At 36.3% G+C, this 11,818-nt stretch overlaps 1 protein-coding gene and 1 pseudogene across 2 annotated transcripts in view; one reads left to right on the top strand and one right to left on the bottom strand.

Annotated features, from left to right (window-relative positions):
- Positions 1 to 11,818, bottom strand: part of LOC148942255 (diacylglycerol kinase epsilon-like) — a 243,418-nt gene that overhangs the window by 86,435 nt on the left and 145,165 nt on the right. The window lies entirely within an intron of this gene.
- Positions 8,560 to 11,818, top strand: part of LOC148942256 (putative fatty acyl-CoA reductase CG5065 pseudogene) — an 85,214-nt pseudogene continuing 81,955 nt past the window's right edge. The window contains exon 1 of the transcript XR_016143215.1: positions 8,560 to 8,690. The product of XR_016143215.1 is annotated as a putative fatty acyl-CoA reductase CG5065 pseudogene (transcript). The remainder of the gene's footprint in view (positions 8,691 to 11,818) is intronic.

Genomic DNA, 11,818 nt, shown 5'->3' on the forward strand with positions numbered 1-11,818 from the left:
TATCATGTGCAAATACTTTCTTGAAGTATTTCATTTTCAGTTTTTTATCATTGATATTATTCTTTTCAGTGATGGTGTCTGTTGGTAAACTACTAATGATAGTATTAACGTTCAGCGATACTTTGCTTTTCATTGCAGTCTTTAATTTCCCTTGCGATGTTATCTACCATTACCCATTTTTGTTTTGCTCTCGATTTCACTGTCTATTATCACATTATTTTTTCATAGGTTACAGCTCCAACACATAGACAAGAAATGATTTATGACATTGGTGTTGGAGTACGCCTGTCTTGATTTTACCTTTCGCTGAATGGTAATACTAAAAAGATGATTATATGATTTTTCAACGAGTAATGTATTACCAGCAGAATTAGCAAGAAGTTGGCCCTTACCATCAACTATTAGTTTTAGGCTTGCATTATCTATGAGCACTATCATCTCTAGAAATTTTACTCTGGCATATCCACCACTATGAAATTCGCAGTTTTTGGTACTCCAAAGAAATTTAATCACTTATTGCCACGAAAGCGCTCGCATACATTTCCAATGATGTCACCATTAGTACTTGTTTCGCAGTTCAAATATTTGTCCTTCTCAGCATTCAAGGCTACGACAACTTTATCATGTAGACACACTTTCTTGAAATATTTCATCTTTACTTTTTAAAATAAGACGTATGGGTTTATCCTTCCACGACACAATTAACATTCATTGAAAATAAACAATAAACCAAGTACTGTCAATGTCCAACCACAGAGTATCACGGAGACGGCCACATAAACAAATCCAAAAGCCATGTTCACCAAAGATTACGTGTCATTTAAAGACATGGAAAGAAGTAGAAAAATTCAAGTCCAATAAAAGTAAAAGTCCCAAAAAATCTGTCCCAAAAAATGTCACTACAAAAATTATTTTTCTAATAATGTACCTTCTATCCATTATTTTTCTAATAATGCATTTTTCGGTTTGCATCATCTTCATTTTGCATTTTAAAATGTCAAGTGATTTTTTTTTGTTATAAATATACTTAATGTGATTTTAAGACATGAAAAAAAGTTGAAAAATTCAGTTTAAAATAAAACTAAGTAAAAAACGTCACTATAAATATTATTTTTCAAATAGAAAAATCACGACTGACATATTTCTATCATCTTCATTTTGTATTTTTAAAAATCACAAGTGAATTTTGTTTGTTATGAGTATATTTCATGTGATTTTAAGACATGGAAAAAAGTTGAAAAACTTGCAGATAAGAAAATAGAAGTTAAAAAAATTGGGGGGGGGGAGACAAAAAGATTTAGTGGAAAACGGATGTGCTCAGGACTAGACCCCGAAGCCGCGCCAAAAGGTTGGCGGCGCACCGCCGAAAAAAAAACGGTGGCGCGCATCCGAGCTTGCATCAGCGTGTTGACGCCGCCCCTGATTCTATCGGCGGCAGCGTCTCTAATACGCCGCCGTTTTTTTGCTCTATTGTTTTCTTATCGATATCAACCTCCGGGCTTCCACCGTCATCCCGGCTAATCTGTTTCTCAAAGATAAATACTGTGATCTTGGGCTCGCCATGTACATCGGTTCGTAGGAAGAAGAAGAAGAAGAAATTTTTCTTGAAACAAATATTCTACCTTCTACTTTTAAACTCTGTTCATTTTTTCTTTCTTATTTTTCGTATGAAAATAGGTAGGTAAAAGAGCATTAGGTAATTCAGCATGTTATTTGGAAAAGAGCAACAGCTAATATAGAAATATATCTACTGTATATCTATAGAAATGAATTACATTTTTTTTGCACAGTGATCAGAGCACACCCAAGTTGAAGTAGCCTTAAACTTTGACTTGAAACTTCATAACTCGGTCACTTCTTTCAAAAAAGAATTTTCGAGGGTTATTCAGTGTTGATAAGAAAAGAGAGTAAAGGTGCAATTTATTTTCCCCTGTAGTGTAGGGCGCAGAGGCCCTACGATAGATGTGCAGATTAGTTCTCCCTGATAATACAGCCTATTTCATCAGACACAAAGAAGAAGCCCATTTGTGGCACTCTGTGGTACCCCAAGGCCCAATGCTAGTATGGATTCAGATGTAAAATATATTCTTGGCAGAGATCTTGCTTTTCTGAGTGCACAGGATAATCTTCCCTTCAATATTGCAAAAGGCATAGGCTTTCCAAAGTTTTGTGCATTAAGTATGATATTATTGCAGGTGCAGAAGATTTGCCATGTGAAAGAAACATTGCCATTTCCTGCTTGCAGGACATACATGATGCAACATTCACAACAGTGGAAAAGATCATTGGCAACAGAATTATCTGCCCTGTTGCCCACGACAATCTTAGCTATCAGCGTTACAGACACATGTATACCATTCAAAAGTTTGAGATGAAGAATATGACTCTTTCAACCAACTTTTTTGGTGATGAGCGACATACAGCTGACAACATTAGAAAAGAATATTTATCTGTGTTAAGCTAGTTGACATTGGAGGGAGGGACATAACTTGTTCGTGATAGAGGTGCAAATGTACCATTAGCCTGTACAATTTTGGATATGAGGTCAAGAAGTTGTGTTACACATGAGCTTCACAATCTGATCACAGTTGATTGAGTGTCAAAAGTTACAGAGGTTTGTGATCTGGTGAAAAAGGCTAGACTTACTGCCAAATCCTTGACTTACAGAGGCTCTGATTTAAGCCGTGAATTCGAAAAACAGAAATCCGAAGTTTTTTTGCGATTGAAGGACTGAGCAAGCTTGATCAGGTTTAAAATGCAGACTCAGAGCTGCTCATTGTTCATGTTACCGAGGGGATACCCTGCAGTGGAAGAAATGACCATTACAGGATGCTCAAAAGAGATCTTCTCACGCGGTGGAACGCAACAAAGTAACATATACAATGCTTGGCAGTGTTTTAAACCATAAAGCTGTTATATCGACTCTCCTTTATCAAACTGGCAAACCTGACTTAGTTTTGGACGAAAATGATCTTCAGCTCATGACTGCCTTGTGCAAGCTGCTTTCTGCAAGTAAATGAAGGTGAGACCTTTCCGACACTGAACGTTGCTTTGTTATGTAGAGGAATGTTAAAGGCACACATGGAAGAAAAGGGGGGTGAATCTTCCCCAATAGCAGAGCCCAAGCAAAACTTGAGGGCCAAGTTTGATAAGCGTTTTCCTCGAGACAGTTTGATGGTATCAGCAGTGCTATTGGATTTTGAGACCTTTAGACTAAAAAAATGATGAGCACCTCCTTGAATCGTCTCAAAACCGACGAGATTTACTCTTTGAAAGGATAAAAAATAATTGTGACAGAAAATGAGCTCAAAGAATTTGTTAAAGAGATTGGTGATGGGAAAAATGTGGATGCTGCTGGTTCTAGCACCACTATTCGACAAGAGACCGATAATTAAAACTTGAGTGATGTGGAAATTCCGAGCGATAATGAGGCACCATCAGAACCAATTGCGAAAAGGTTCTATTCATCTGCTGGAACTGAGAAACTGTCCATAAGAAAATACTCCAACAGATGAACGATCAGGATGCTCATTCACTTGCAGAACATAAAGAGATCAACCTGATAATCCGGTGTCAGGATTATCTTTATTTCTCGTTGGCTGTTGAAGCCAACCGGATGAATTTATTTGAAAATAAAAAACAGACATTAACCTTCTGAAAAAAAATACAAACATCAGATCCCGCGAGTGGCATCTTATGCTCGTCAAGTTCTGGCCGTACCAGCAACAAGTACACCAGCTGAAGGGCTTTTTAGCACGACAGGACTGATAGTGACTGCAAAAAGATCAATGATGGCTCCAAGTAGAGTGAACAAACTCACTTGTATCCATGACAACAAAAAACTTGTTCAGAGTGTCGTCTCTGAATTAACCTTCTTGTAACCGTTAATTTTAAATTTTTAGTGTTGTTAAGCCATTGTATCTGGCTTGTATACAGTGTTTTTTGCTGTTGTTATTTGTTTTTTCACAATATCCTTACGCTTACGCTACGCTTGACATAGTCTATGAAATGCTTGGCACACTTTCACCACTCTTGGCACGTGTCCTTTTCGTACGTATTTGGTGAACAGAAGATGTTTCAACTTCAAACTTTGAAAGTTATACACACAATAGCCCAAATCATTAACAAGAAGGAAATGACTAAACACGGGATTTTATAGGAACAATGCGATGCTAAACATAAACACAACATAGGTTTCCCTGGGTCTAGTGGCTAAAAATGGGAATCCTACTTGGTCTGATAAAATGTGAACATAAACACTTTCCGCACGGCCCAACAAATTCCTGCATATTGTTCTTGTATGTTTTTAGCCAACCATTTAAAAATCCTTACTAAAATTAAGTTGAGGTTGAACGTACTTGGTAAAACCGCAAAATTTTTGGCACCACCGCCGATACTAAATCACACATTCGCCGCTGTCATGTCGGCGCAGCATGGCTTCGGAGACTACTCAGGACGATTACATTACGAAAATGATACCTGCCCGGTTGTAGTCATTACAATTTTTGGAGATCGAAACAAGTTTCATTAACCATCAAAAGAATATGTCTGTCCAGCAAGCATCTCAACTCACTGTGTTATACAAATTCATGAAGTGATGCCAAAAATGTGCCCAGAAACAAATCACTGATAGCATTTACCGTATATTCAACTCCAATTGAGAAATCAATTGCACAATTAACGTTTTACGATATTGTGATGCTTAACATCAGTTGGCTAGCATCCCAGAAACAATACTTTGATTGCCTAGAATGTATTTCTAAGAGCATATTATCATCTATGACTTGTTGGCTCAGTCGAGTAACGTGTCGTTTTTTTTTACCGTAGGAAATAATGGGTCTCACGTTCGATTCATACATCAGATATCAATATCAGGAAATCAATGGAGAACTACTTAGAAGCAAATAAATGTAGCTGGCTCACTTGTTATCTCAAATGACCAGATGTGAGGGCTTTCACAGACCGTATTGTATTGTTTCACCAACAACATGAATGATTATGCAATACCAGATAATGCAACATTCTTGAAATTCTCGGAAACTTGCGAAAAAATTCTCGGAAATCATAATATGGGCCCGCTTGTATACTTTGTATTGTTTCCGCGACAACCAGAATGATTATGCAATACAAGATAACGCATCATTCTTAAAATTCTCGAAATTCTCGGAAACCAGCTTCTATATTCTTGGAATGATGCCAAAAAAGGTGTTAGCAACTCCAATAGTACATCGGGGTAGGGTTCTGCTCGTATGGATTGAGGTCATACTACTTAAAGCATACTCTTTCAGGCTCGTCAATTATGGTAGAGGTGTTTGGGTAGAAGTAAAACCATTTCACCCCCTATATAGCTCCACCTAGATTGCAAATATACTTTTTTATTGGTATTTCAATTGAAAAATAGCTTTTTAATATTAAAAAAAAAACAAAAAAAAAAACATAAAACATCAAAGTTGCTCTCTAGGTTGTGAAAAATAAATTCCTACGTTAAGCAGCTTATGTTGCAGAGTGACAATTTAAATCATTATTAACATTGAATCCACATCTTAACACCTTTAAAAATGTAGCTTTTTATGTAATTTACGTTTAAAGTTCGCATTTAAGTTAACCCTAGTGGGGCTCCAACTTCCAGAAATCACGTACATCACGTGACACGTGCCAAGAGTGGTGAAAGTGTGCCAAGCATTTCATGGACTATGTCAAGCGTAGCGTAAGCGTGCCATGGGTGGCGGAACTGTGTGGCATATGTGGCACTCCGACATGTACATCTGGTGGCGAAAAGTGGACAAAACCTTGATTTAAAATTCTAAGCCCATGTGTGCTGGCATGTGGACATTAGTTTCAGGGATAGGGGGGGGGGGGAGGGAATTTTCGGTGTTCAATATTTAAAACGCAACAAAAACCGATTTACGTGAAAAACACAATCAATGGTAGAAGACGAAGGGCAAAACGTTTAAGGTTTCAGAGGAAACGACCAAAAGCCTCTCCTGTTCCTGTACATAGATTTTGGGGAAAATTCTAGATGAAGGGCACTTGGCTATCTTGAAAAGTAGTATACGAACGAAACTTTTGCCATGACTACATCATGGGAGGTTCCCCCCATGATGTTCCCCCCATCAGGAGGTTCCCCCCATCATGGGAGGTTCCCTCGTCGATCGCGCCCTAAATATTTGTTCTGATTCCCACATCACAGCAGAATTAAACTTTATCAAGGACATACTTTTTGGAAATGGGTATCCTATGATATTTATTAATAATGTAATTAACTGTAGACTGAAAAGACATTTCCGTAAAATTAATGATAGTTTACCAAGTGAGATGTCTGACAAGCCCTTAAATATAATCTACCTCCCCTATATCCCAAAAATCACTACAAATCTTAAAAAAGTTTGCACAAAAAATAATCTGCATGTAGTATTCACAAATAATTTTAGAATCATAAATTTTCTAAATTCTGGTAAAGATAAAACCCCAGTTACTCGCCAAAGAGGGGTCTATCAAATACCATGCGATTGTGGCAAATATTATATAGGTAGAACAAACCAGAATTTAGAAAAGCGCATACAACAACATAAAGATGATATTGTCAAAGCCTTAAATTCTAATATTTCCACTGTTTCATCTGATTCTGCATTAGGCACCCATATTTTTGAAAATCCTAGCCATAATATACTTTTTGATGAATCCACCCTTATCAGCAATGACCCAAACATAAAACAGGTAGTCCGAGAATCAATTGAAATTAAACTTAAAATTAATAATAATATTTCCTTAAATAGCGACTTAGGTGATTATACACTAAATGCTCTATACACAAATTTAATAAAAAATGATCTTACAAAATATTCTAAAAAACCGATAGACATTAACACAGAACCGGTTACAAAAAGACCTTTGAGGTTAGCTGCCAAAAAGGCTGGATTAGCAATAAGAACATGTTTTTAATTTATTTTCTTTCATTTCATTGAATCGTCTTGTTTTACCTTACTTTTTATCAGTCCTGGTTGAACTTCGCTGAAGTAATGATGCTAGGATTGTTTTGAAAAAAATTTCCACTTTTTTGGTTTTATTGGTCGCATGTTGTTGTGAGTCTTTTTTTTTCTTTTATATATTTTTGTCTTGCTGAGGACGGCCCTTGGACATAGGGCCGAAATATTCATTCAAATTATCTCCACTGTCTTACAAAAAGATTTCCCTTTTGTTCTTCGTACTTTTGTTGTTAATATATGTACAACTTAACCAAGGGCCAAGAGAATGTTTTCAGTGAAATATCTGTGTTAAATCTTGGTCTATGTCTAAAATTAAAAAAAAAAAATATCGTCTCGGGCCACAGAGACAGGAACTTGAAAAAAACTTTCGCGACATACGATAGGCTTGAAACAGGTATAGAACCTGTATTATATGAAATTTTCGAAGCTTCAGTAATAGGGGGAGAATAGAGGTAGGAACATGGAAACACCTTTTCGTGGACACATTAGCCTATGAACATAGGTAATAGACCTATCTTATATTAGTTTTTCTACGTTTTATTAATAGAGAAGGAGGAAGGACTCAACTGCTTTAAATGATGAACAAAAGCTCCCCAGATAGAATTTTGCAGAATTTCGCTGACCCTTTGCGATGCCGAGAGAGCATCGAAGGAAAACAAATGGTATTCACGTATTATCCAGTCCACACTCAAGAATTGAATCTAGGTTAATCACAATGATAAATACCAAAATATTATGAAAATATAATTGTTTAGTAACAAAATTATCCAAACTACAACAAAAAACTATGGAAGTGGGGTCGCCCAGAACACATTATATTAAATACGTAACCTAACCTAGCCTAACCTAACCAAAATACCAACTAAATATTTAATTGAAATATATCTACAATGTAGTTTTCCACCGAGCCGAAGCTAATTGTCTGGCATAAAGATCGTGAAAACCGGTTGTTTGCTCATGTTCACGATACAAATTCTCGAGTGTGTACTAGCTAAAAAGGAAGCACCAATTAAATTTTCATTTTCGAAAATGGGCAGTGATGCAAACTAACGTCAATGTTTGGGGGGGGGCACAATGTGTTTTTCAAGAATTTATAGGGGGACGATTTTTTTCGATATATTATTCAATGAAAATACAAAAAAAGTATTTGTCACAATCTAGGGGGCAAATCTGTTGAATTTTTCAAAAAGGGGCTAAGTACCCGTTTCCTAATATTCCAGGAGAGCAAAATGAAAATAAAAACGCACAATGAAAAACCTTTCTCACAAATCAGAATTTAAGAAACTCGGTCAGAATTAAAGATAAGTCTATTTTGAACAGACCAACCGATATATCTCTTTTGAACCATATGCTTAACTAATTTTCGGAAAAAAGTGGACTTTTGCCCTCATTGCAAAATGCCAAAGGAATTTCTTCCGCCAATCTGTTCCACTGGAGAAGGAAATTGCTCCAAATACAAATAGTACCGCAGGTTACAGCCATACAACTTTACATTTTTACAATTCCATTTTACTTTTTAAATAACTAATTGCAATTTTTTGTAAGATTCACCTATGCTCAACCATCAACATACCACAAAAGCATCCCAATTCCCAATGGCCGCCAGCCAAATAAATTCGTTAAAAGTGATTGCTCGATTCAGTCGGAAACGAGTTATTGTTTGAATAGGTCGTGTGTGAATTGTATGCTTCTAACGATATAAAGGTAAGCGTACTCTTTTACACCATTCTGAAATGTTATTCATCAAGATTTTTGGTGTGGAATAGAGATGCTTATTGGGTTCTTTCACTTCCCTTCATGGCGTTTTTAACCACATGCGGAAATGTTAAATTGCAGCTACGGATCCTTATTTCTGGGCCCTGTTAGGAAGACATCAAATTTTCTCCCTTTTTAGCGTATCGATTTGAATATTGAATGGCTGGAGAGTTTCTAAATAATCAATAGTTACTCACCCAGGCTAGGCTTTACCGCGTAGACAGAGATACTTGTGGAAAAAAAAAATCAAAATTGTTTTTTTTTCATAATTCCTTTGTAAGAAATTTTTACGATTTCATGGCATCAGATGAGGTGCTGGAGGTTCACAAAATCGTAAAATTCATGACTAATAGGAAATATTTTTGAAATGTACTGTCAACAAAAATTTATAGACCGTGGACAGAAAAATTCGCAAGAAATTAGGCTAATTTGGAATGGTCTCAGAAGGTCCAATTCAAAGGGGCTAGTTTACGCAGTCAAATAGACTTTTAAAAATGTTGAAAATCGGGAAGTTTTCAGTAGCGTTACCCCTCCCTCAGAAACTTCTACCCCAGGTAGGAATTCTTCAGTCCAGTACGAGGGGGAGGAGGCTCCCCTAAATCTTGATCCGTGCTCCCCTAAATTTTGAGATCCCCCTATTATTTCTTGTGTTTTGTCACTTCACCTGATCTGAATGTCTTTTTCCAGGCCCCCTCCAACTGGAAAATCTTTTAGCGTGTGCCTGAACCATGGGCGCCCATAAGCTGAATTTTAGGGGGGGGGGGCTGACCTAGTCTAATCGGCACTTCCAATTCTGTATAATAGAAATCTCAAAACAAAAATATAAGGCAGAATCATTCAGCCAGAGGGCGGGTGGAGCCCCCCTCTCCCATGTGGGCACCCGTGGCCTGAGTTCATTAGCGTCCTTTATATTTAAAGATATGCTTTAGAACAGTATACAAGATAAAAATGAATAAACACACATCTGTGATATTAGTTTTGGTGCAAAATACAAAATTCCACATTTTTTTATATAAAAGCTTTTTTGTGTTTAGTATTAATAAATTGATTGATTGATTGATTGAAGTATTCCGAAATCGCCAACTCTAACCTTTCAGGAAACTTTGGGAAGGGTTTCGCGTTATTTCCAAACAAAACTGCAATCAAATTCAACGTTCAATAGAGTTTATTGCAATTATTTGTCTTATGTTTGTCAATGAAAAAGGCCTCTAATTGGTTGAAAGTGACGTTATGCGATCACTGTCAATCAATCAGAGGCCTTTTACACTGACAAATCTACGAAAACTAATTGCAACAAGATCTATTTAATGCGGGTATAACCGTTTATTTATTAAACCATGCCGTTTGAAAACAAATATTTATTTTCAAAAATCAACTTTTTCATACGGACTTCGAATATTTAAGCCGTTGTGTTTAAAGTTACCCAACCAGGGTTGCTACCCCTAGTGATTTATTACTATATCTAGTGATTTTTTATATTGTCTAAGCTAAAAAATCACTAAATTCACACATAAATCACTGGATTACTGAAGAAAATGACTAAATCAACCAAAAAGTCACTAGAATGTAGTGAGAGCAACGAAAACATTTAGTGATAAGAAATAATAAATTATGCAAAGCTCCACTTCCCCTCACTCTTCCACTCTTTATCCTACACTTTAACTTTTATATTAATGCTAAAAGAATGAAAGGCTCATTTAGCTGTATTTTCAATTCAAAGATTTTGAAAGACCATACATATGACATATGTATGGATGATAGATAGACAACAAATGAAATTACATCATTTTTATACAATCCTAAAAAGGGCTTATCCCAGATTTCCCTCTCAATCACTCGGACTATCTGCCTTGGCTTTTTCTACAATTAGCCATGTCTTGATGCCCGCAAAATACTTGATTTTCAATTCAACATAATAGTTATTTCAATTAAATTCAAATTATTTCAATTCAAACATAAAACATTAAAACTAGCAATGTGCAATTACAAACTTTAGCATTAACATAAAGCAGGCCCTTCCCACTCGCTTGTAATAAAGGAAGATTTTTCAGTGTATTAAATTTTAGGGTTGCTTTTTACTTTCATTTGAAAAAGGGTTGTTTTTATTATTGAATTGTACAATAATTATGGTTATTTTTGGATGAAGCTACTGTTTAACCACATAATTTAATAGAACATCAAATTCCGTCAGACCAAGAAGCAGCAACTATATACCGCACTTGTCTACACTAAATTTGCTAATCCCTTGAAGCGAAGCTTTAATGCCTTTTTTTCGATATTTGTAGGTTTACAAAGTGCTAAAAAAAGAATTCACTACGTGTGCGCACTTTTAGTCAGGGGTCTGATCTCTTTGGCTAGAATTTTTTAAATTTAAGCTTAAAAAATGGCCGTTATTCACATTTCTAAAGTACAAATACCCTAATACAGTTGTAACATAACATTTTTCAGTGCGTTCATGAACGGTGTGCGTGTACCTCAACACCATTCATCCCCCATTGAACTTGACACCATTTTAACTCAACCCCCATTCAATGCAGCCTCCTTTCAGCTCAACTCCCATTCAAGTCAACCTAGTTCAACCTAAGATGTTGCCAAATCGAATTGAATTGGGTTGACCTTTGTTTTACCGAGCGTTTTTTTTTTCTTTCTTTTTTTTATAAAGCTCAATGGTTCAGTTGCAATACTATCCTATACACCTCTAAGAAACGTTATATAAAAAAAAAAAAAAAAAAAAACGCTCGGTAACGCCAAGACATAGTGTTTCAGGCCTTACATGGGAACCTTCATAAACCCTAGATCTGATTCACAAGGAACATTTGTACTGACGGGTACTGACGGAAGAGTCGCCCACTTTTAAAAATTGCGTACATCAAGTGGTACCTGTAACGCATGACACCGCTTAGCAAAAGCATGTCACGCGTGGTGTGATGTGCCGTAGGTTGCATGGTACCCTCGGTAGTGGATGTGATGCCCTTAAAAAATATCTCGTTCTCTGGAAACTTATCAGTATTATATTTCTCGTTAAAAATGTTTGGGTGTTCTCACATATCTTTGTCATTTACTTTCTGTAGTCTTTA

The sequence above is a fragment of the Artemia sp. Qi Xiang Cuo genome, chromosome 17 (assembly GCF_049724085.1).
Source record: "Artemia sp. Qi Xiang Cuo chromosome 17, ASM4972408v1, whole genome shotgun sequence".
Classification (NCBI taxonomy): Eukaryota; Metazoa; Arthropoda; class Branchiopoda; order Anostraca; family Artemiidae; genus Artemia; species Artemia sp. Qi Xiang Cuo.